This window comes from Bombina bombina, chromosome 4 (assembly GCF_027579735.1).
Source record: "Bombina bombina isolate aBomBom1 chromosome 4, aBomBom1.pri, whole genome shotgun sequence".
Taxonomy (NCBI): Eukaryota; Metazoa; Chordata; class Amphibia; order Anura; family Bombinatoridae; genus Bombina; species Bombina bombina.
The window spans coordinates 1,157,236,186-1,157,257,676 of NC_069502.1; the positions used below are offsets into that span (position 1 = coordinate 1,157,236,186).

The window sequence follows — 21,491 nt, forward strand, 5'->3', positions numbered from 1 at the left end:
TAATTTATGCTTACCTGATAAATTTATTTCTCTTGTAGTGTATCCAGTCCACGGATCATCCATTACTTATGGAATATATTCTCCTTCCCAACAGGAAGCTGCAAGAGTCCACCCACAGCAAAGCTGCTATATAGCTCCTCCCCTAACTGCCATATTCAGTCCGACCGAAAACATGCAGAGAAAGGAAAAACCATAGGGTGCAGTGGTGACTGTAGTTCAAATGAAAAAATTACCTGCCTTAAAGTGACAGGGCGGGCCGTGGACTGGATACACTACAAGAGAAATAAATTTATCAGGTAAGCATAAATTATGTTTTCTCTTGTTAAGTGTATCCAGTCCACGGATCATCCATTACTTATGGGATACCAATACCAAAGCTAAAGTACACGGATGATGGGAGGGACAAGGCAGGTACTTAAACGGAAGTTACCACTGCCTGTAAAAAACCCTTTCTCCCAAAAATAGCCTCCGAAGAAGCAAGGTATCAAATTTGTTAAATTTGAAAAGTATGAAGCGCAGACCAAGACTCCGTCTTGTAAATCTGTTCAACAGAAGCCACATTTAAAAAAGGCCCAAGTGAAAACCACAGCTCTAGTAGAATGAGCTGTAATCCCTTCAGGAGGCTGCTGTCCAGCAGTCTCATAAGCTAAATGAATTATGCTTTTTAACCAAAAAGACAGAGAGGCTGCTGAAGTCTTTTGACCTCTCCTCTGTCCAGAATAGACAACAAACAAGGTGAACGTTTGATGAAAACTGTAGTAGCTTGTAAGTAAAACTTTAAAGCACAAACCACGTCCAATATTGTGTAATAGACGTTCCATCTTTGAGGAAGGATTAGGATACAAGCATGGAACAACTATCTCTTGAGTGATGTACTTGTTAAATACCACCTTAGGAAAAAACCCAGGTTGGTACGCAGGACTACCTTATCCGTACGAAGGACCAGATAAGGAGAATCACATTGTAACACAGATAACTTGAAGACTCTACGAGTCGAGGAATTAGCTACCCAAAAGGAACTTTCCAAGATAAAGATTGATATCTATGGAACAAAAAAGGTTCACACGGAACTTCTTGAAGAACCTTAAGAATCAGGTTTAAGCTCCATGGCGGAGCAACAGTTTTAAACACAGGCTTGGATCTAACCAAAGCCTGACCAAATGCCTGAACGTCTAGAATACCTGCCAGACGCTTGTGCAAAAAAATAGACAGAGTAAAAATCTGTCCCCTTTTAAGGAATTAGCTGACAACCCTTTTCTCAAAAACATCTTGGAGAAAAGATAATATCCTGGGAATCCAGACTTTACTCAATGAGTAACCCTTGGATTCATAACAATCAGATATTTACACCATATCTATGTTCAATTTTCCTAGAGACAGGCTTTCATGTCTGTATTAAGGTATCAATGACTGACTCGGAGAAGCCATGCTTTGATAACATCAAGCGTTCAGTCTCCAGGCAGTCCATCTCAGATTGATTCTATTTAGATGGTTGAAAGGACCCTGAGGTAGAGGGACCTGTCTCAGAAGCAGAGACTGTGATGGAAAGGATGACATGTCCACCAGATCTGCATACCAGGTCCTGCGTGGCTACGCAGGCGCTGTCAAAAACACCAAAGCCCTCTCCTGCTTGGTCTTGACCTCCGGAGGAAATCCCACTCCCCCGGAAGAAAAGTCTGACGACTTAGAAAATCCACCTCCCAGTTCTCAACACCTGGGATATGGATAGCTGATAGACAAGAGTGAGTCTCTGTCCAGTGAATTATTGTAAGACTTCTAACATCGCTAGGGAACTTCTGTTCCCCCTTGATGGCTGATGTAAACCACAGTCGTGTATATTGTCCGACTGAATATGATGTACCTCAGAGTTGCTAACTGAGGCCAAGTCTGAAGAGCATGGAATATCACTCCCAGTTCCAGAATATTTATTAGAAGGAGGGTCTCCTCCTAAGTCCACTATCCCTGAGCCTTCAGGGAGTTCCAGACTGCATCCCAACCTAAAAGGCTGGCATTTATTGTAACAATTGTCCCATCTGACCTGCGGAAGGTCATACCCTTGGACAGATGGACCCGACAGTCACCAGAGAAGAGAATCTCTGGTCTCTTGGTCCAGGTTTAACAGGGGGACAAATCTGTGTAATCCCCGTTCCTCTGACTGAGCATGCATAGTTGCAGCGGTCTGAAATGTAGACGTGCAAACGGTACTATGTCCCTTGCCGCTACCATTAAGCCGATTTCATTCATGTACTGAGCCACCGAAGGGCGCGGATGGGATGAAAAAAACACGGCAGAAATTTAGAAACTTTGACAACCTGGACTCCGTCAGGTAAAATTTCATTTCTACAGAATCTATCAGAGTCCCTAGGAGGGAAACCCTTGAGATTGGGGATAGAGAACTCTTTCCTTGTTCACTTTCCACCCATGTGATCTCAGAAATGCCAGTACTACGTCCGTATGAGACTGGGCAATTTGGATGTTTGACGCCTGTATCAGGATGTCGTCTAAATAAGGGGCCACTTCTATGCCCCGACCGCCAAAGCGACCCCAGAACCTCCATAAAGATTCTTGGGGCTATAGATATCCCAAAGGAAAGAGCTACAAACTGGTAATGCCTGTCTAGAAAGGCAAACCTGAAAAACGATGGTGATCTTTATGCATCACAATGTGAGGATAAGCATCCTTCAAATCCATTGTAGTCCTCTATTGACTCTCCTGGATCATAGTTAAGATGGTACGAATAGTTTCCATCTTAAATGATGGAATTCTGAGGAATTTGTTTAAGATCTTTAGATCCAAAATAGGTCTGAAGGTTCCCTCTCCTTGGGAACCACAAACAGATTTGAGTAAAAACTCTGTCCCTGTTCCTCTCTTGGAACTGGATGGATCTCGTACACAATGTAAGAATGCCTCCTTCTTTATCTGGTTTGCAGATAATTGTGAAAGGCGAAATCTCCCCTTTTTTGGGGGGGGAATCTTTGAAATCCAGAAGATATCTCTGGGATATAAATTCCAATGCCTAGGGATCCTGGGCATCTCTTGCCCACGCCTGGGCGAAGAATGAAAGTCTGCCCCCTATAGGATCCGTTACCGGATAGGGGTCCGTTCCTTCATGCTGCCTTAGAGGCAGCAGCAGGCTCCTTGGCCTGCTTATCTTTGTTCCAGGTCCGATTGTCTCCAGACCGCCTTGGACTGAGCAAAAATTCCCTCTTGTTTTGCCTTAGAGGAAGAGGATGCCACACCTGCCCTGAAGTTTTTAAAAGGCACGAAAATTAGACTTTTTTTTTTTTTTGCCCTTGATTTGGACCTATCTTGAGGAAGGGCATGACCTTTTCCTCCAGTGATATAAGCAATAATCTCCTTCAAACCAGGCCCGAATAGGGTCTGCCCCTTGAAGGGAAGTTAAGTAGCTTATTTATTAAAGTCACGACAGCTGACCATGATATAAGCCATAGCGCTCTGCGCGCCAGTATAGTAAAAAACAGAATTCTTAGCCGTTAGTCTAGTCAAATGAACAAGGCATCAGAAAACAAAGGAATTGGCTAGCATAAGCTTGTCAAATATATTCATCCAATGGAGTCGCTTAACTGTAAAGCCTCATCAAGAGACTCAACCCAGAACGCCGCAGCAGCAGTGACAGAAGCAATGTATGCAAGGGGCTGCAGGATAAAACCCTGTTGAATAAACATTTTTTATCCATTGGATCTAAAAAGCACAACTGTCCTCGTCAGAGGTAGTGGTACGCTTAGCTAGAGTAGAAACTCTTCTCTCCACCTTAGGAACTGTCTGCCAGAAGTCCCGTGTGGTGGTAACTATTAGAAAACATTCTTCTAAAAAATAGGAGGGGAAGAGAACGGCACACCTGGTCTATCCCATTCCTTATTAAAAAAATTTTAGTAAACCTCTTTAGGTATTGGAAAAACATCAGTACACACCGGCACTGCATATTATTTATCCAGTCTACACAATTTCTCTGGCCCTGCGATTGTACACATTCATTCAGAGCAGCCAAAGCCTCCCTGAGCAACAAGTGGAGGTTCTCAAGCATAAATTTTAAATGTAGAAATATCAGAATCAGGTTAAATCATCTTCCCTGAGTCAAAAAAAAAAAAAAAATCACCCACAGACTAAGCATATTGTGAGGTAGTATCATACATGGTTCTTAAAGCGTCTGTATGCTCTGTATCTACCCCCAGAGCTAACTGCTTTCCTTTAATTTCAGGTAGTCTGACTAATACTGCTGCCAGAATATTATTCACCACCTTTGCCATGTCTTGTAAAATAAACGCTATGGGCGCCCTTGATGTACTTGGCGCCATTTGAGCGTGAGTCCCTGAAGCGGGAGTCGAAGGGTCTGACACGTGGGGAGAGTTAGTCGGCATAACTTTCCCCTCGACAGAATCCCCTGGTAAAAGAAACGCTATGGGTGCCCTTGATGTACTTGGCGCCATTTGAGCGCGAGTCCCTAAAGCGGGAATCAAAAGGTCTGACACGTGGGGAGAGTTAGTCGGCATAACTACCCCCACGACAGAATCCTCTGGTGATAATGTTTTTAAAGACAAAAAAAGATCTTTATTGTTTAACATGAAATCAGTACATCTGGTACACATTCTAAGATGGGGTTCCACCATGGCTTTAAAACATAATGAACACAGAGCTTCCTCTATGTCAGACATGTTAGAACAGACTAATATTGAGACTAGTAAGCTTGGAAAACACTTTAAATCAAGTTAACAAGCAAATATATAAAACGTTACTGTGCCTTTAAGAGAAACAAATTTTGTCAAAATTTGAAAAACAGTGAAAAAAAAGGCAGTAAAACAAACGAAATTTTTACAGTACATGTAATAAGGTAACAGAGCATTGCATCCACTTGCCAATGGATGATTAACCACTTAATGCAAAAAACAGATCAAAAAAAACGACAGAGACGTTTTTAAAAACAGACACAACAAACTGCCACAGCTAACAGTGGGAAGCTTCAGTTAACTGTTTCTATGCAAAATTTAAGCCAGCCATGTGGAAAAAAACTTAGGCCCCAATAAGTTTTATCACCAAACATATGTTAAAAAACGATTAAACATGCCAGCAAACGTTTTAAAACACATTTTTACAAGAGTATGTATCTCTATTAATAAGCCTGATACCAGTCGCTTTTACTGCATTTAAGGCTATACCAACATTACAGTGTTATCACCAATGTACGTTAAAAAACGATTAAACATGCCAGCAAACGTTTTAAAACACATTTTTATAAGAGTATGTATCTCTATTAATAAGCCTGATACCAGTCGCTATCGCTGCATTTAAGGCTTTACTTACATTACTTCGGTATCAGCAGTATTTTCTTAGTCAATTCCATTCCTAGAAAAATATTTTACTGCACATACCTTATCTGCAGGAAAACCTGCACGCCATTCCCCCTCTGAAGTACCTCACTCCTCAGAATGTGTGAGAACAGCAAATGGATCTTAGTTACGTCTGCTAAGATCATAGAAAAACGCAGGCAGATTCTTCTTCCAAATACTGCCTGAGATAAACAGCACACTCCGGTGCCATTTAAAAATAACAAACTTTTGATTGAAGAATAAACTAAGTAGAAAGCACCACAGACTCTCACAACCTCCTATCTATGTTGAGGCTTGCAAGAGAATGACTGAATATGGCAGTTAGGGGAGGAGCTATATAGCAGCTTTGCTGTGGGTGGACTCTTGCAGCTTCCTGTTGGGAAGGAGAATATATTCCATAAGTAATGGATGATCCGTGGACTGGATACACTTAACAAGAGAAAATGTATTTAACACTACAGAATCTTAATGTACATGTTTCCCAATGTCCAATACACTCTTGGAGCATAAAATGCCTGTGCTGTGGTTACATAGTAGCCACAAGCCAGTTCTTAGGTCTTCTGACACAACATTGTCATGTTTTCTTGGGCAGTCATTCTAACTGTGGTATGATTAACATATGAACTTCCCAAACATCAGAAAAAATATCTTTCAAAAATGAAGCCTCTTCTTTAAAAGGAAAGTCTTGTTGAAGGGTTTAAAAACATTTCAGAATGTGCACCATGGAAAATAGAGATCAGACAGTAGAGTAAAAGTGCACCTGTACTTCACTGTCTGAGCTATTTTCCGTGGTGCACTTTCTGAACTGTTTGCGTCAAATACTTTCTTTAAAAGAAGAGGCTTCATTTTTTCTATGTAAACAAGCTTTATTTTACCTGTGTAGGCAGCTGTGACTGCTGCCATCAAAGCTGAGGCAAACCGACAAATTCCTCCATAGCTCTACTCCCCCCACTCCTCCTTTCCCTACAGAAGCCTCTGCTCAATGAACAGTTACAGCCAGCCCTCCTGTACGTCATAGGTGATGTCATAGGGGCGGGGCTAGAACTTGCATACTCAAGGTTTTTAAATCGCTGCGATTAATCGCGGTTTGAAATCACATATGCGATTAATCGTGCAGTCCTAGTTTATTATTTATAATAAATTTTTGTACATCTTACAGCACCCATTTGCAATGCCTGCTTTTTCCTTTTTTTTAATCTTTTCTATTGCGTTGTGATTCCGCCGCCGATACGGCACTCAGAGTGTGGAGGAAGTTGAGTGACCTATTTACAGCAGGTTCACTTCCGCTAGCGTTGTTTGCTGATCTTTAGACGCCAATGCCCGTTCCCAGTCTGCTTAGGCGTGCATATACCAGCTTTTCAAGAAGCTTTGAGGCAAGAGGAGGGTAGGGAAATAGGGCGTTCGTTGGATGGGGAGGTTGGATCGAGAGAAGATTTTTTGAGGATAGGTGTGACCAGTGCATGTTTTAGAGATAAGGGAAATATACCGGTGCTGAGGGAGAGGTTGGAAATGTGTGAGTATAGGGGTAAGTGTAGAAGAGAGGGAGGGGAGTAGCTGTGAGGGAATGAGGTCGAGGGAATAGGTAGTGAGGTGAGAGCATAGTAAAAGTGCAGAAACGTCTTCTTAAGTAACAGTGGCAAAATAGCTAAATATATGGCTATGTGGGTTTTGGTTTATTGCAAGCTTTTGAGGGGGTGAGAGACTGGAAGTATGGTGGGAGCTGATTTAGTTTCTGATGGAATTATATATGTTAATGAATTGGCTGGCAAAATCTTGAGCTGACAGAAGTTGTATTAGGAGGTGGGCAGAGAAAAACATAATTTATGCTTACCTGATAAATTTATTTCTCTTGTAGTGTATCCAGTCCACGGATCATCCATTACTTATGGGATATTAACTCCTCCCCAACAGGAAGTGCAAGAGGATTCACCCAGCAGAGCTGCTATATAGCTCCTCCCCTAACTGCCATTACCAGTCATTTGACCGAAAACATGCAGAGAAAGGAAAACCATAGGGTGCAGTGTGACTGTAGTTTAATGGAAAAATTACCTGCCTTAAAGTGACAGGGCGGGCCGTGGACTGGATACACTACAAGAGAAATAAATTTATCAGGTAAGCATAAATTATGTTTTCTCTTGTTAAGTGTATCCAGTCCACGGATCATCCATTACTTATGGGATACCAATACCAAAGCTAAAGTACACGGATGACGGGAGGGACAGGCAGGCTCTTTATACGGAAGGAACCACTGCCTGAAGAACCTTTCTCCCAAAAACAGCCTCCGAAGAAGCAAAAGTGTCAAATTTGTAAAATTTGGAAAAAGTATGAAGAGAAGACCAAGTTGCAGCCTTGCAAGTCTGTTCAACAGAAGCCTCATTCTTAAAGGCCCAAGTGGAAGCCACAGCTCTAGTAGAGTGTGCTGTAATTCTTTCAGGAGGCTGCTGTCCAGCAGTCTCATAGGCTAACCGTATTATGCTACGAAGCCAAAAGAAGAGAGAGGTAGCCGAAGCTTTTTGACCTCTCCTCTGACCAGAATAAACGACAAACAGGGAAGACGTTTGTCGAAAATCCTTAGTTGCCTGTAGATAAAATTTCAGGGCATGGACTACATCTAGATTGTGTAGCAGACGTTCCTTTTTCGAAGAAGGATTAGGACACAAAGATGGAACCACAATCTCTTGATTGATATTCCTGTTAGTGACCACCTTAGGTAGGAACCCAGGTTTAGTACGCAGAACTACCTTGTCTGAATGAAAAATCAGATAAGGAGAATCACAATGTAAGGCAGATAACTCAGAGACTCTTCGAGCCGAGGAAATCGCCATTAAAAACAGAACTTTCCAAGATAACAACTTGATATCAATGGAATGAAGGGGTTCAAACGGAACCCCCTGTAAAACATTAAGAACTAAGTTCAAACTCCATGGTGGAGCAACAGTTTTAAACACAGGCTTGATCCTAGCTAAAGCCTGACAAAAAGCTTGAACGTCCGGAACTTCTGACAGACGTTTGTGTAAAAGAATGGACAGAGCTGAAATCTGTCCCTTTAAGGAACTAGCGGATAAACCCTTTTCTAAACCTTCTTGTAGAAAAGACAATATCCTCGGAATCCTAACCTTACTCCATGAGTAACTCTTGGATTCGCACCAATATAAGTATTTGCGCCATATCTTATGGTAAATCTTTCTGGTAACAGGCTTCCTAGCCTGTATTAAGGTATCAATAACTGACTCAGAAAAACCACGTTTTGATAAAATCAAGCGTTCAATTTCCAAGCAGTCAGCTTCAGAGAAATTAGATTTTGATGTTGGAAGGGACCCTGGATCAGAAGGTCCTGTTTCAGAGGTAGCGACCAAGGTGGACAGGATGACATGTCCACTAGATCTGCATACCAAGTCCTGCGTGGCCATGCAGGCGCTATTAGAATCACTGATGCTCTCTCCTGTTTGATTCTGGCAATCAATCGAGGAAGCATCGGGAAGGGTGGAAACACATAAGCCATCCCGAAGGTCCAAGGTGCTGTCAAAGCATCTATCAGAACCGCTCCCGGATCCCTGGATCTGGACCCGTAACGAGGAAGCTTGGCGTTCTGTCGAGACGCCATGAGATCTATCTCTGGTTTGCCCCAACGTCGAAGTATTTGGGCAAAGACCTCCAGATGAAGTTCCCACTCCCCCGGATGAAAAGTCTGACGACTTAAGAAATCCGCCTCCCAGTTCTCCACTCCCGGGATGTGGATTGCTGACAGGTGGCAAGAGTGAGACTCTGCCCAGCGAATTATCTTTGATACTTCCATCATTGCTAGGGAGCTTCTTGTCCCTCCCTGATGGTTGATGTAAGCTACAGTCGTGATGTTGTCCGACTGAAACCTGATGAACCCCCGAGTTGTTAACTGGGGCCAAGCCAGAAGGGCATTGAGAACTGCTCTCAATTCCAGAATGTTTATTGGTAGGAGACTCTCCTCCTGATTCCATTGTCCCTGAGCCTTCAGAGAATTCCAGACAGCGCCCCAACCTAGTAGGCTGGCGTCTGTTGTTACAATTGTCCAGTCCGGCCTGCTGAATGGCATCCCCCTGGACAGATGTGGCCGAGAAAGCCACCATAGAAGAGAATTTCTGGTCTCTTGATCCAGATTCAGAGTAGGGGACAAGTCTGAGTAATCCCCATTCCACTGACTTAGCATGCACAATTGCAGCGGTCTGAGATGTAGACGTGCAAAGGGTACTATGTCCATTGCTGCTACCATTAAGCCGATCACCTCCATGCATTGAGCTACTGACGGGTGTTGAATGGAATGAAGGACACGGCATGCATTTTGAAGCTTTGTTAACCTGTCTTCTGTCAGGTAAATCTTCATTTCTACAGAATCTATAAGAGTCCCCAAGAAGGGAACTCTTGTGAGTGGAAAGAGAGAACTCTTCTTTTCGTTCACCTTCCATCCATGCGACCTTAGAAATGCCAGTACTAACTCTGTATGAGACTTGGCAGTTTGAAAGCTTGAAGCTTGTATCAGAATGTCGTCTAGGTACGGAGCTACCGCAATTCCTCGCGGTCTTAGTACCGCCAGAAGAGCACCCAGAACCTTTGTGAAGATTCTCGGAGCTGTAGCCAATCCGAATGGAAGAGCTACAAACTGGTAATGCCTGTCTAGAAAGGCAAACCTTAGATACCGGTAAAGATCTTTGTGAATCGGTATGTGAAGGTAAGCATCCTTTAAATCCACTGTGGTCATGTACTGACCCTTTTGGATCATGGGTAAAATTGTCCGAATAGTTTCCATTTTGAACGATGGAACTCTTAGGAATTTGTTTAGGATCTTTAAATCCAAGATTGGTCTGAAAGTTCCCTCTTTTTTGGGAACCACAAAAAGATTTGAGTAAAACCCTTGTCCTTGTTCCGACCGCGGAACCGGATGGATCACTCCCATTAATAAAAGATCTTGTACGCAGCGTAGAAACGCCTCTTTCTTTATTTGGTTTGTTGACAACCTTGACAGATGAAATCTCCCTCTTGGGGGAGAGAATTTGAAGTCTAGAAGGTATCCCTGAGATATGATCTCTAACGCCCAGGGATCCTGGACATCTCTTGCCCAAGCCTGGGCGAAGAGAGAAAGTCTGCCCCCACTAGATCCGTTCCCGGATCGGGGGCCCTCGATTCATGCTGTCTTAGGGGCAGCAGCAGGTTTCCTGGCCTGCTTGCCCTTGTTCCAGGACTGGTTAGGTCTCCAGCCTTGTCTGTAGCGAGCAACAGCTCCTTCCTGTTTTGGTGCAGAGGAAGTTGATGCTGCTCCTGCTTTGAAATTACGAAAGGAACGAAAATTAGACTGTCTAGCCTTAGGTTTGGCTCTGTCTTGAGGCAGGGCATGGCCTTTACCTCCTGTAATGTCAGCGATAATTTCTTTCAACCCGGGCCCGAATAAGGTCTGCCCTTTGAAAGGTATATTAAGCAATTTAGATTTAGAAGTAACGTCAGCTGACCAGGATTTTAGCCACAGTGCTCTGCGTGCCTGAATGGCGAACCTGGAATTCTTAGCCGTAAGTTTAGTTAAATGTACTACGGCATCTGAAATAAATGAGTTAGCTAACTTAAGGGCTTTAAGCTTGTGTGTAATCTCATCTAATGGAGCTGATTCAAGTGTCTCTTCCAGAGACTCAAACCAAAATGCTGCTGCAGCCGTGACAGGCGCAATGCATGCAAGAGGTTGCAATATAAAACCTTGTTGAACAAACATTTTCTTAAGGTAACCCTCTAACTTTTTATCCATTGGATCTGAAAAGGCACAGCTATCCTCCACCGGGATAGTGGTACGCTTAGCTAAAGTAGAAACTGCTCCCTCCACCTTAGGGACCGTTTGCCATAAGTCCCGTGTGGTGGCGTCTATTGGAAACATCTTTCTAAATATCGGAGGGGGTGAGAACGGCACACCGGGTCTATCCCACTCCTTAGTAACAATTTCAGTAAGTCTCTTAGGTATAGGAAAAACGTCAGTACTCGCCGGTACCGCAAAATATTTATCCAACCTACACATTTTCTCTGGTATTGCAACTGTGTTACAATCATTCAGAGCCGCTAACACCTCCCCTAGTAATACACGGAGGTTTTCCAGCTTAAATTTAAAATATCTGAATCCAGTTTGTTTGGATCAGAACCGTCACCCGCAGAATGAAGCTCTCCGTCCTCATGTTCTGCAAATTGTGACGCAGTGTCTGACATGGCCCTAATATTATCAGCGCACTCTGTTCTCACCCCAGAGTGATCACGCTTACCTCTTAGTTCTGGTAATTTAGCCAAAACTTCAGTCATAACAGTAGCCATATCCTGTAATGTGATTTGTAATGGCCGCCCAGATGTACTCAGCGCTACAATATCACGCACCTCCCGAGCGGGAGATGCAGGTACTGACACGTGAGGCGAGTTAGTCGGCATAACTCTCCCCTCGTTGTTTGGTGAAATATGTTCAATTTGTACAGATTGACTTTTATTTAAAGTAGCATCAATACAGTTAGTACATAAATTTCTATTGGGCTCCACTTTGGCTTTAGCACATATAGCACAGATATCTTCCTCTGAATCAGACATGTTTAACACACTAGCAAATAAACTAGCAACTTGGAAATACTTTTCAAGTAATTTACTATAATATGAAAACATACTGGGCCTATAAGAAGCACAGAAAAAAGTTATGACAGTTGAAAATTAATAAACTGAAAAGTTATAGCATCAAATCTTTGTAAAAAACACAATTTTAGCAAAGGATTGCTCCCATTAGCAAAGGATAACTAACCCTGATAGCTAACAGTGAGAGAGATCAGTAAACTGTCATAAATTAAATAAAACGACTGCCAAGTGGAAAAAAAAATAGTGCCCAAAACATTTTTTCACCCAGTACCTCAGAAAATTAAATGATTTTACATGCCAGCAAAAAACGTTTAACATTAATAAATTGAGTGTTATTAAAAAGCCTGTTGCTAGTCCCTGCAAATTAGGCTAAAGTGTTATGCATACAGTATAATTCCAGTGAAGTGCCATTCCCCAGAATACTGAAGTGTAAAATATACATACATGACAGCCTGATACCAGTTGCTGCTACTGCATTTAAGGCTGAGTTTACATTATATCGGTATGGCAGAATTTTCTCATCAATTCCATTGTCAGAAAATAATAAGCTGCTACATACCTCTTTGCAGATTAATCTGCCCGCTGTCCCCTGATCTGAAGTTTACCTCTCCTCAGATGGCCGAGAAACAGCAATATGATCTTAACTACTCCGGCTAAAATCATAGAAAAACTCAGGTAGATTCTTCTTCAAATTCTACCAGAGAAGGAATAACACACTCCGGTGCTATTATAAAATAACAAACTTTTGATTGAAGGTATGAAACTAAGTATAATCACCACAGTCCTCTCACACATCCTATCTATTCGTTGGGTGCAAGAGAATGACTGGTAATGGCAGTTAGGGGAGGAGCTATATAGCAGCTCTGCTGGGTGAATCCTCTTGCACTTCCTGTTGGGGAGGAGTTAATATCCCATAAGTAATGGATGATCCGTGGACTGGATACACTTAACAAGAGAAAGAATGAATAACAGAATGTTATAAACAGTGATAATGTACCTCTTTCTAGTTCTACCTGGTTTAAAAATTGTGGTTTTGTTTTCCTTAATTATAAAATGGACAAACAGTTATGTTAATTTAAAGTTTTAGTCTGAAGCTTTATATTACTCAGTATGTGGATTTTATTTTAAATACAGAAAACAATTGATATTTTTTTTTATCCGATAAGCGTTTAACAAAGAATACCAAGTCAGCATTAATTCGCTAAAATGCAAGTCTGTCAAAAGAACTGAAATAAGGGAGCAGTCTGCAGAGGTTAAGATACAGGTAATCACAGAGGTATAAAGTATTTTAATATAGCCATGTGGGTTATGCAAAACTGGAAGATCTTGTTAAAGGCTGTAATGGCTGAAATTACTGGCAATAGGATCAGTGCATTGAGTCACTTTTAAAGTCTTAAGTGTACTCCATATGCATAATTCCATCCCATAACCTGCCAGACTTTTCCTAGAACAGGTATTTGTGTTGTTCGGCTCCAGCGATTTTTGGGATCCAACAACCTGCACTTCCTTCCCACGGACTTCAGAGGATTAATACTGGTAATGGTAATACTTACAATAGGACAGGTACATTGAGTCACTTTGTAATATCAAGAGTGCACTCTATATGCGTAATCCCAGTCCCAGGATTTGCTAGTTATATATTACCCCAAACCATATTCAATGGACTATATAATACCATAAGAATAATTTTCAACACACAGGTTTTCCTTTGCTCCGGAAGATTTTCCATATACTACACACGTATGTACCACGGACAATTTTGGATTTAATTACCAAGAGACTTATTTTCTACCATATATGGTTATACCAGTGACTCACAATTATATCCAGTAAGACTGGCATATTAGACATTTTAATTTGTTCATAGTATGTATTGTTAAAGTTACAATCCACTAAGAATTGTTACAATTTCACTATGCTAGGTTACAATATTGTTAAAGGGACACTGAACCCAAATTTTTTATTTCGTGATTCAGAAAGAGCGTGCAATTTTAAGCAACTTTCTAATTTACAACTATTATCAAATTTTCTTCATTCTCTTGGTATCTTTATTTGAAATGAAAGAATGTAAGTTTAGATGCCGGCCCATTTTTGGTGTACACACTGTGTTGTTCTTGCTGATTGGTGGATAAATTCACCCACCAATAAACAAGTGCTTCCCATGGTCCTGAACCACAAAAATAGCTTAGATGCCTTCTTTTTCAAATAAAGAAAGCAAGAGAACAAATAAAAATTGATAATAGGAGTAAATTAGAAAGTTGCTTAAAATTGCATGCTCTATCTGAATCATGAAAGAAAAAAAAATTGGGTTCAGTGTCCCTTTAATCTGTAATTATTTTACGACCTAAATATCGTATGCATACTTTAGTTACTATTTATTAGTATCTTTTTTGATGCCGGCATCTTTTATAGTTAGGTTTTAATGTATTTTTACTTATTTTTAACATATACCGTATTTGTGTTACTATTCTAATTCACATATTGATTGATTATTCATTACTTGTTTTCACAACACCGATATTTTAACCCATTGTGTACATCACACAGTCTTATCAACCCCAGTCACATTTTTGAATGAATATATATATATATATATATATATATATATATATATATATATATATATATATATATATATATATATATATATATATATAAGCTTTCATTAGCGCTTCCTATTTTCTTTAGTTTTTTTCAATTAGGTTATCAGCATTAGAAGACTGTTAACCATTCTTATAGGTTTAGCTATGAAAGAGAACTCCCTTAGTGTTGTATCTCAAAATACACCTTTTTTTTTTAGATTTTGCTAATCATTGATAGAAAAAGACAAAGTTTATGATATGGGACTAATGAAAAACATGATTGAAAATTAGGTTGCCATTTATATAAATATTGCAAACATTGCAAGTGACTTATTTGAAATGCAAATCCTGAATGCCTTGCACACTTCCTGGCACATATCCAAGTAAACACTCAATCGGAACATAAGCTCCTATTCAGTGTTTACTTTACCATCATTTGGACCACCTCAACTGTATGACACATGCGCTAAAGTAACATGCATGAACATGGTGATGTCAATCACTACTGAAATGCGATTGGCTAAACGCGTGTGCAAGTTCCAAAGCTAATATGTATGCATATAGAGATCTACATAGAAAATAGGGAGCCATACGGAAACTCTTCTAAATCTATGCAAGAAATAACAGAGAAAAAAAAACTGAGCGACAAGGGAACTCTCACTGGGTGGTTTATTCAGCATTGAGAGGCCAGCCCCTGCTATACTTCACTGACAGGCTGGGGAGATACACGCACACAGCAGAAGCAACAGGCATGAAAGATTTTATGTGGGTACACAGCAGAAGCAACTTTCAGCTCTGCAACTGCATGGCTGAACTGGCAGATCTGCGGCTATAACTTACACCTCTCCCAGCCACGTAAACGTGGTGCCACTTGTGCCCTGGCATGCAGGATAATTGAACTCTACTCTAAATTCTTAAACCTTAAGAGATGCAGGCCCTGTGTGGAGAAGCAGAGTGAGGGCAGAAGCCTGTGACAGGGGGAGGATGGAGCTAGGAGACACAGAGGCGGATGTACCATGCCAAGTACGAGACAGAGGGGAAGAAAGCTAGAAGCAGACTGTGGCTCAGAGTAAGGTTCTTGTGGAGAGGGGCAAGGCAGTAAGGAGGGACACAATGAGATGTAGATGGGGAGGATGGGAGAGCTATAGAACTCAGAGCAGGAGGCGGTTAAGAATGACATTAAAGGACCACTAAACACAAATGGTAAACTACATGATATTGAACCTTCATATCTGAGAATAATTTTGCAATGAAAACTACAGCTTTATCTTGTCAAATGAGTATATTGTTTTATATTTATTAATTTCACAGATTTCCCTGTCCCCCTGAACAAAAGAATCCTTGCTAACTAGGGTTGCACCGATACCATTTTTTTATGAACGAGTACAATTACCGATACTTGTTTTCAAATACTCGCCGATACCAATTACCGATACTTTTTTTTTTTTTAATGTCATGTGACAGTTTACCAAGCACAATACAGACTAATTATTTAAGATTCCTTCTTTATAATTATAAAGGACTGTAATTCAAAAGACATTATGAAATAATAATAAAACAGTTTTATTTGTCACAAAGTTCACTGAACATGTTTATAAATATAAAAAAATATTACAATAAAATATTAAATTTAAAGGGGTGATGCAATTGGGTTGTAGGGCTGTTATATAACATCAATCTGACATTTGTATGGAGGTTCGACTCTAAGTTGAACAGTCTTTCACTTTCCACACTACTGCATGGGGCAGAAAGATATTTTTGGGCCATTTTAGCCAGAGCTGGAATCTATTAACTGCCCAGTACTTCAGGGGTTTGTCTGAATGAGGTACAGTGATCTCTACTACAATAATACAAATAACAGCAATTTGTATTGTCAGAACAGTAGTAAACCATTTTTAGTTTAGTCCCCACTCCAGTTTGAAAAAACGCCACAAGATAGCATATGGGTAGGAAGTGGAGGTATCGTTTTAAGTATCGGTGCATTTGCACGAGTACAAATACTCATGCAAGTACTTGGTATCGGTACCGATACTAGTATCGGTATCGGTGCAACCCTATTGCTAACCAATCACAAACTAATATTAAGATATAGCACAAACTGTGTGCACATGTGCAGTTGACAGACTGGGAAAGCCTGCCCATATCGCTTCCATTATGGTATGGTGGTTTAGCACTGATTCAACTTAGTTACCATTGCAAATAATGTTTCTCCTATCCTGATTGTTGAAACAAAACCGATAATCCACCTTTTACAAACATGTGACTGCTGAAAATATTAGGGGGAGGGTGAAGTAAACAAAAACTTACATAAATTGCCTGAAAGTATTAACCCAAACCTCCCTGGTAGAAAGTGAAACAAGCACAATTTTAAGATGTATTTTACAGCAAAATAAACAATGAATGTTTATTGCAATAATGAAACAGTTTATACTTTGTTGAAATGTCAAGTTTAATGGGCCTTTAAGTTTAGAAAAAAAGAGAAAAAAAGAGAAAAAAAGAGAAAAAAAAAAAGTGGAAAACAGCCCACCTTTCTTGTCTGTGTGGAGCACGGAATACCAGACTTGCCAAGCCCACTTCAATATCCAAGAAACAAAAAGATTCCAGTCTCCACAGCAAATAAAAGACCTTTATTTTTCACATATGGGGTCCCATAACAAACATACAATGTTTCAAGCCTGCATTAGGCCCTTAGTCATGTATTAGACTAAGGGCCTAATGCAGGCTTGAAACATTGTATGTTTGTTATGGGACCCCATATATGAAAAATAAAGGTCTTTTATTTGCTGTGGAGACTGGAATCTCTTTTTGTTTCTTGCACCTTTAAGTTTAGAGAAAGGAGACCGTTTTACCAGACCAGAATTTTCCCTCTTCGTCCGCTAGGCTTAGAGTATCAAATATTCTTTGTTCTCTTGGTATCTTTTGATGAAAAGCAGGTACGTAAACTCAGGAGCGTGCACACAGCTGAGCACTATACGGCAGCAGTTTTGAAAGAATTATATACATTCACAAGAGTACTAGATGACAGCACTATTTACTAACAAATAGTGCTCCAGACACTTACCTAGAAATCTCTTCAACAAAGGATACCATGGGGAAAACAGCAAATTTGATAATAGAAGCAAACTGGAAACTTTTTTTTTGTTTCATATCCCTTTAAACAAGGAATAACCTCAATACTATGTTTATAAGATGTTTTTAGTGTTTATTGTTATTGTCCCTATAAAAAGGTAATTTGAAGATTAAAGGAACACAAAACCAAACCATACATTTTTAAACAACTTTCCAATTCACTTCATTCTTTTGATTTGTTGAAGGAGCAGCAATGCACTACTTGGGTGCTAGTTGAACACAATAGATAGATAGATGATAGATAGGATACATACACAGCCACCAATCAGCAGGAAGCTCCCAGTAGTGATTTGCTTCACCTGGGCCTAGTTATGTATTATTTTCAACAAAGTATACCAAGAAAACAAAGCAGTTCGATAATAGAAGTAAATTGTTAAGTTTTATAAAATTGTATATAAAAAGTAATTCTGCTTCTGATTTAAAAAAAAAAAAAAACTAAACTTGATGTACATGCAAATATTTTACATTCACTGTCTGCATCATAAGTTACGTTCCCTTAAACATCTCACACACAAAAAAGTTTCACTGTGCATTTAAGTCTCTAACGAAAGACAATGCATTTTTTTTTCTATGCACCTAAAGGGATATGAAACCCAAACATTATCTTTTGTGGTTCATACAGAGCTTACCATTTTTAAACAGTTCCCAATTTACTTTTATTATCAAATTTTTAATTCACAGAATTATTTTTGTTTGCACATTTAAAAATATGATTCTTTAAAAAGTGATCTCTTAATTTCTGCAATTTTTTATCATGTGTGTCACACACTGTTGATTTAGGCGGGGATGCAGCAATATGCAGAAATTTTACCTCCTGTGAGTGTTTCTGTCTTTGTGCTTTTGTTTGTGTCTCTATGAGTGTGTATGTATTTTTTTTCTGTGGGTCTCTGTGGGGGTGGGGGTGTATGTCTTTGTGCATTTTCTGTGGATGTCTGAGGGTGTGTGCGTATGTCTTTGTGCTTTTTCTATGGGTGTCTCCTTTTTTGACAAAACTGTAGTCTACCTCATTACTTGTCGGGTCAATGTAAACAAGTGCTGAGTGTCTGTTTGGGTGTCTGAGTGTGTTTCTTTGCGTGTCTGCTAGAGTGTCTATGTGTGAATCCTTATGTGCGAGTGTGTTTCAGTGTATGAGTGTGCCTGTGTGTTTCTGTGTTACTACCTACATTACAACATTTCCAAGTTTGACTACACTTAAGAATAAAGTATATATAAGTTTTTGCACATGTCAAAGGGGGGGGGGCAAAATTTCAGACACAAGCTTGCTTCTTTTCTGCTTTTCAACTAAAGATAAAAAAATGAATAGAAGTAAACTAGAAAGTTGTTTAAAAAAAATTGTATGCTCTATCTGAATCATGAAATAAAATAAATGTTGGTTTTGTGTCCCATTAACCCATTGCTGAAATAATTTACTATCTACCGTTATAAATCAGTTAATTTATTAGCAGACACTTGTTTATCCTATTAAAAACAAAACTAATCTGCACCCACCAATTAGAAAACCAGAAATAAGAACTGAAACAAGAATCTCAACAAGCTGCGTCTGTCAACCAAAGATCATTATTAATCAAGAATACATTACAGACACATCCTTTTTAAAGGGACAGCAATATTTTTTTTCTTGGTTGCCTTGCCTACAAAAGATATTATAAATGTGCTTCAGTTTTTTTTAAACTCATTGCATTAAACTTGTGTTGCGTGTATTTAGGTAGGTGGGTGGTTGTCAAGTAAAAAGGGGGGTTGTGATGATTAGACAGAGCAAATGGCTCATCCATTCACAAGTACGCATTTCCAGTTTTTGTACCAATCTAAACAGTCTTTAGGTTTTCACAAAAATGTAATTGTAGCCCTCCCTTAACTAAGCATGATAGACATAAGTGACAATAGATACACCAAGTATACAGAAGCCATTGTAACTTTAAGGGACAGTATACTATAAAATAGTTTTTCCCTTAATGTGCTTCCAATTACTTTTTTTACCAGCTGTAGAGTATAAAATGTATGAGATTTGCTTTTTTTAAGGTTTGTGTATATGAATTAGCTGATTTTGTGTTTTGAAGCCACAACCTAATAAAATGAGTTGAGCTTGTAGGTATAATCATATCTCATTACTTTATCACATTGTGTACATATAAATGCTTCTTTATCTTATATCTGTTCATAAACCAATCACCAATACTTGGAGAGAACAATGGAAATTAACATTGTATTACCTTATCTCTTCTACACCCCAAGGGGAGTGTAATTTTTTCTACTGGCTGTGTTTACACAGTTTATCTATAGCTTGGCCTTGAGGCCAAAAACTTTCAGGATGGGTGGGGATACAACAGGCTAAATAAACCATTTCAAATGCCAATATAAGGGTAATGGAAATACTTGTTAACAATTTAATACACTCCCAACAGGTAAAGTGGATCATTGGAAACAAATTAAAGTTGAGTAAAGTGTCCCTTTAACAAATGTCTGCAGGAACAATTGTGAAACATCAAGCAGGGAATAGCTACAGGTACACATGAGCAGCACTAGACTACTGTACAGAAAGAGCATATTCCTCACAAGAACAAGCGCTATACACTTCAAACTAACATTTTAAATCAACTGGAACAAATTGCAACATAATTAGGACATTTTATGTTCAATACTCTAAACCATCATGTGGTTGTTTGCTTGTCCCTGTAATAAGTGCACACACACAGGGTTGCCAACCCTCAAAATACTTAACACCCAGTAGGTGACTAGGCACAGGTGCTAGATGGGGGTCACACAATGGCCCCTACAAAATCTCTACCTTAGGTCCCACCTCTGACCCCAACATGTATATTGTGCCCAGCTGAGCAGTCCTTTTGGTTGGCTGCTAGTAACTTGCACATAAATAATTGTTCACCCTGACTGCCACTAACACCTTGTTTAACCCCCAGCCAGTAACACACAGAGCCTGCACAGTGTCACTTCTTGCAGGAGACCTTTACATTTAAATGACACTCAGGGGACTTTAAATAAAAAAAAGAGAGACATTTAAGTGTCCAGTATTTGTGTGTAGATTTTACTGGACATCCTGGTAACATACTGGCCACCTGTCAGCCCTGCTGTCACACACGGTAATTGTAAGATGCTAGAACTAAGGCAAAAACAACACTGCAAACAAACAACAAAGCGTAAACAAAGCAAGCGTCAAGTAACTTTTATAAAACATCTTTAAAGTAGCCATTGTTTAAAGGGGCTTCAATCTCCCACACCTGTTAATCTGGAATTTCATTGGACACTTTACCTGTTTACAGCGTATTCTTATAACAGACGATTAACTATCCGCGTATTTCCCAGCCAGTTAAGGGTTAGGTTTCCAACAGGCACAGTTAACCGCTCACTCTCCGTTACGCATAAACACCAAAACAGTGATAACGGCGCGAAGGGCGCTGATTGGCTGGGGATGTAATTTGAAACGTCCCCCTGCTTGCGATTGGTCAGATAAGTGTGTATGGGCGGGAAAATAGACCAACCCACCTCCCGCAGCCACAACAGAACATAAAATGGTTTCAGGGCTTGGTGCTGTTGCTTTGACGAGTGGCGTAACAGGAAATTGTGTGTTTAATAAAGTAAATTATCTTGTGGGTTCAGTGACAAGGACGTGAAGTGCAAATCTATAAGGAGTTATAGTTCTATATCAGGCAACTGAATATGTATACAAAAAGAATTGTGAATTAGTTACGTTTTACATTTTAGAGCAAATATATTAACACTAGTGGTCCTTTTAAAAACAGCTTGAATTGTTACCAAATTTTATTTTAATTTCCCTGTAGTACAATTTTATGTCAGAGGTTAA

General features: G+C 39.8%; 1 protein-coding gene across 2 annotated transcripts in view; it reads right to left on the minus strand.

Annotated features, from left to right (window-relative positions):
* Positions 1-21,042, minus strand: part of LBR (lamin B receptor) — a 90,654-nt gene extending 69,612 nt beyond the window's left edge. For both annotated transcript variants that reach the window (XM_053712604.1, XM_053712603.1), the window contains exon 1: positions 20,940-21,042. The gene's annotated coding sequence lies outside the window, so the exon portion shown is untranslated. The remainder of the gene's footprint in view (positions 1-20,939) is intronic.
* Positions 21,043-21,491: the final 449 nt, after the last annotated feature.